Here is a 4,934-nt window from a genome sequence, read left to right as displayed (position 1 = left end):
CTTCCAACTTTGTGGCAACAGTTTGGGGAAGGCCCTTTCCAGTTTCAGCATGACAATGCCCCCATGCACAAAGCAAGGTCCATACAGAAATGGTCTGTCGAGATCGGTGTGAAAGACCTTAACTTGACAGGCCTGCACAGAGCCCTGACCTCAACCCCATCAAACACCTTTTGGATGAATTGGAACGCCGACTGCGAGCCAGGCCTAATCGCCCAACATCAGTGCCTGACCTCACTAATGCTCGTGGCTGAATAGAAGCAAGTTCTTACAGCAATGTTCCAACATCTAGTGGAAATCCTTCCTATAAGAGTGCAGGCTGTTATACCACCAACTACCTTTTAATACTTATGATTTTTGGAAAGAGATCTATCTATCTATCTATTTGAATATTGATGGCAAGACCTGAAATGGTTGTCTCGCAATGATCAACAACCTATTTTAATTTTACCTTTATTTAACCAGGCAAGTCAGTTAAGAACAAATTCTTATTTTCAATGACGGCCTAGGAACAGTGAGTTAACTGCCTGTTCAGGGGCAGAATGACAGATTGTACCTTGTCGGCTCAGGGGTTTGAACTTGCAACCTACCCTGCCGCCCCAGAGGTTGAAGAATTTTGAAATTAATAAATGGGCAAATGTTGCAGGTGTGAAAAGCTCTAAGAGAGTTACCCAGAAAGACTCCCAGGTGTAATCTTTGCCAAAGGTGCTTCTACATAGTATTGACTCAGGGGTGTGAATAGTTACAGTACCAGTCAAACGTTTGGACACACCTACTCATTCAAGGGTTGTTCATTATTTTTTATTATTTTCTACGTTGTAGAATAATAATAATCAGATGACCTGGCCTCCACAATCACCTGACCTCAACCCAATTGAGATAGTTTGGGATGAGTTGGACCGCAGAGTGAAGGAAAAGCAGCCAACAAGTGCTCAGCATATGTGGGAACTCCTTCTAGACTGTTGGAAAAACATTCCAGGTGAAGCTGATTGAGAGAATGCCAAGAGTGTGCAAAGTTGTCATCAAGACAAAGGGTGGCTACTAATCTAAAATATATTTTGATTTGTTTAAACTTTTTGGTTACTAAATTATTCTATAATATGTGTTATTTCATAGTACAATGTAGAAAATAGTAAAAATAAAGAACAACCCTTGAATGACTAGGTGTGGCCAAACTTTTTTTGACTGGTACTGTATGTTTGATATATTTCTCGTAAAAATGTTTTAAAAAACAATGTTTTCACTTTGTGTTTATTGCGTGTAGATGGGTTAGAAAAAAAATCTATTGAATCCATGTTGAATTCAGGCTGTAACAACAAAATGTGGAATGAGTCAAGGGGTATGAATACTTTCTGAAGGCTCTGTATGTATTTATTTATCCAGGGAAGTCATATTGAGATTTTTCAAATGGGCCCTGGCCAAGAAAAGCACCAAATTGTGTGAAACACAGAAATTAGAAATACCAAGAGTCATGATAAAAACAGGTCTTGCGCCAGCAATGTTTCTACTGTCATTAAAATCCTCAATTGTAATAAAATGTTCAAGAGTTACATGATGATGACAGCATTGCTAAAAGCACTCTTGGCTAAAAAGGGCCTAAAATTGCCACTTTCATCATGATTTTCCCCAAAATTGTTTGTGATACAAATGTTAACTTTTTCAAACATCCTTCCTCCCAATTAAGTTTATATGTGAGAATTGACAGAACAATCTGAGATACCCACCAAAAAATCCCCTCCCAGGTCGTGAAACTTCCCTCTTGCCAAACTTAGACCATGACCTTTAGCTTGCCTCACCTCAAACAAATGATTTGAACATCCTATTCTATTGCACGCCACATACTTTTTCTTGTTATTTCATACTTAAAGATTCCAAACAGACATTGCAGGCAGGTATGGGTGAGGCCTAAAACCTCTAAACTAGAGTATGGCGCAACACTGTTCAATCTACACACACATTGTACAAAACAACACTTGCAGTGACACGTCCCCGTGTAGAAAATAAATGAAAAGATGTTAAAAGCAAGTGTGCTGAACCCCAAGTTAGCTGCCTGCAGATTGTTATCAATTCTAGAGATGAAGAGCGGAGTTTCACAGAGATATGATCTTTAGCTCTGTCAGTGAGAAGTAGGTCAGTGTTCCCGAGACAGGCTCGGGGACGTGCAGATAGTACGTATGCTAATTTTCACAGTGATAATAAGCATTAAAACAAAAAGCTGAAGATTACAGTGAAGGACTACAATAAGACACAAATTCAGTGAACCACACGATTAAGGCTGGATTTGGAAATCAGTAACTATACCACTATACCACCTCCACTATACCGCCTTCTCACCTTCATAGGTTTGTGCTTGTACTCCATCCTCTCTTAATATCTGCTGCTCTTCATCCTGGAGGTGCACCTCTGCCTCCTCTCCATGCTGCCACACCTTGCTTTATTTTTGAATTTCTTACTTCTGTAGACAGACAACACAACCATTAATAACCACCAGATTTATGTAGTCCTAGAAGAAAGAAGTTTCTGTGCAAATTTCCTAGAGACCACCACAATGCATGGTTGAAGTTCCACACGTGTACCTCAAGTTATGATTTACACTCTAGCCTATTTTAACTTGACCGGTGGCACTCGGTAAAGAACGGAGTCTCGCAGCACACAAGTGACATTCCGAGTAATTTGGCTATTCCTATTTTCTATAGCCAGTGCCAATTTTAGCATGTAAATCTTGGTAGGGCAAACTCACCCCCAAATGTTTGGGGATGCATGCCAGCAAAGCCACTACACAACACTAAGCAATACATTAATTGCACTATAACGGTGACAGGTGTTGTTCACAAACTGTTAAGGCCTAACAGCTGTCCCAGAACCTTACCACTGCTACACCTGGCTATCAGCGAAGCCTTGTCTGGCAGCGAAACAGTTCTTTCAGCCTCATTTACTGCCTTAAAAAAAACACAGCTGATATGGCTGACTTGCTTAAACAAATGTGGTTTCAACTGACAATTGAGATGTACAAACTATGGCATAAGGTGACATCGAGCGGAAAAGAGACAGTCCGTAATTTCGATTAAAGACAATGAGTGAGCTAGGACGGACGTAGTCAAGAGTAACTATTTGTTCAGCACTTTTTAAATGTACAGCGACATAACATGGGCTATTCTTACAGTATTCTCCCTGTACACCAAGTCAGAACAGTGGGATAAATAAAGGTGGCATATTACAATTAAATGACAATTAAAGCTCTTACGAAAGCTCTACACTTCTCTAAAACAGGCTATAAGCTACATGTGCACTACCAAGTCAGAACAGTAGACTAAATTATGAGGGGAAAATTGACCAAATTATTAGGGTGAGGCACATGGGCTATTACATTCTTAGCTCCAGGATACATATCTCCCTGGCATATTGCATAATTTATGCAGCAGCATACAATACATTTTTGGACCTTGTTGTGCTGTGCTCATTTGAACAGGAAGGTTGTGCAGCGGTCATCAAACTCTGGCATTCTATGGATTTATGGTGCTTTCAAGACAACTGGGAACTCTGAAAAAACCCTGTTGAATGTTTATCCTTTTAAGCTTGGATAAGAGAACCTTAAACCCAGACTTGGACCACACACCCACTCCACTGTATAGCAGGCTAGTGATTATAATTTATCTTCATATGACAAGGATTGAAAAGGATTTGCCAGTAGATTGTCAACTTGATTCATGATGATGACTGCTAGCTTGCGAGCTAAGATTTTGAAAGTACTTGTATTTATTTGGGATCCCCATTAGCTGCTGCCAAGACAGCAGCTACTCTTCCTGGGGTCCAAACATACCAAAGCACCCACATTCCATATAAAACAAAAGATAAAACAGTGAACTGTTTGTACTGAATGAACTAAAGATAAAACAGTACATCCATAACATCCCTACACTACCACATACCCACAACACAACATGTTCAATACCACCACACAACAATATCTGCGTATGCATGTGTCTGTACCTTTGTGTGTCTCTTCACAATCCCTGTTGTTTCATAAGGTGTATTTTTACCTGCTTTTTAAATCTGATTCTACTTCTTGCATCAGTTACCTGATGTGGAATAGAGTTCCATGTAGTCTTGGCTCTACATAGTACTGTGTACCTCCCATAGTCTGTTCTGGACTTGGAGACTGTGAAAAGACCTCGGGTGGCATGTCTTGTGGGGTGTGCATGAGTGTCTGAGTCGTGTAAAAGTATTTTAAACAGACAGCTCGGTACATTCAGCTTGTCAACACCTCTTACAAAAACAAGTAATGATGAAGTCAATTTCTCTTCCACTTTGAGCCAGGAGAGATTGACATGCGTGTCATTAATGTTAGCTCTCTGTGTACTTTTAAGGGGCCAGCCATGCTGCCTTGTTCTGAGCCAACTGCAATTTTCCCAAGGGTTTAGTGAATGGTTTGTCCAAAATACAATGCTCTTAGTTTTGGAAATATTTGGGACTATCTTATTCCTTGCTACCCATTCCGAAACTAACTGCAGCTCTTTTGTAAAGTGTTGCAGTCATTTCAGTTGCTGTACTAGCTGATGTGTGGTGTTGGGTCATCCGCATACATAGACAGACTGGCCTTACTCAAAGCCAGTGGCATGTCGTTAGTAGATTGCAAAATGCAAGGGGCCTAAACAGCTACCCTGGGGAATTCCTGATTCTACCTGGATTATGTTGGAGAGGCTTTCATTAAAGAACACTCTGTCTTGTTAGACAAGTAACTATTTATCCACATTATAGCAGGGGGTGTAAAGCCATAACAACTAAGTTTCTCCAGCAGTAGACTATGATCAATAACGTCAAAAGCTGCACTGGGCCTCCGAGTGGCGCAGTGGACTAAGATACAGCACCGCAGTGATAGCTGTGCCACAAGAGATCCTGGTTCGAGTCCAGGATCTGTTGCAGCCGGCTACAACCGC

Source organism: Oncorhynchus gorbuscha, linkage group LG20, assembly GCF_021184085.1.
Source record: "Oncorhynchus gorbuscha isolate QuinsamMale2020 ecotype Even-year linkage group LG20, OgorEven_v1.0, whole genome shotgun sequence".
Lineage (NCBI taxonomy): Eukaryota > Metazoa > Chordata > Actinopteri > Salmoniformes > Salmonidae > Oncorhynchus > Oncorhynchus gorbuscha.
Note: the sequence above shows the minus strand (reverse complement) of the source record.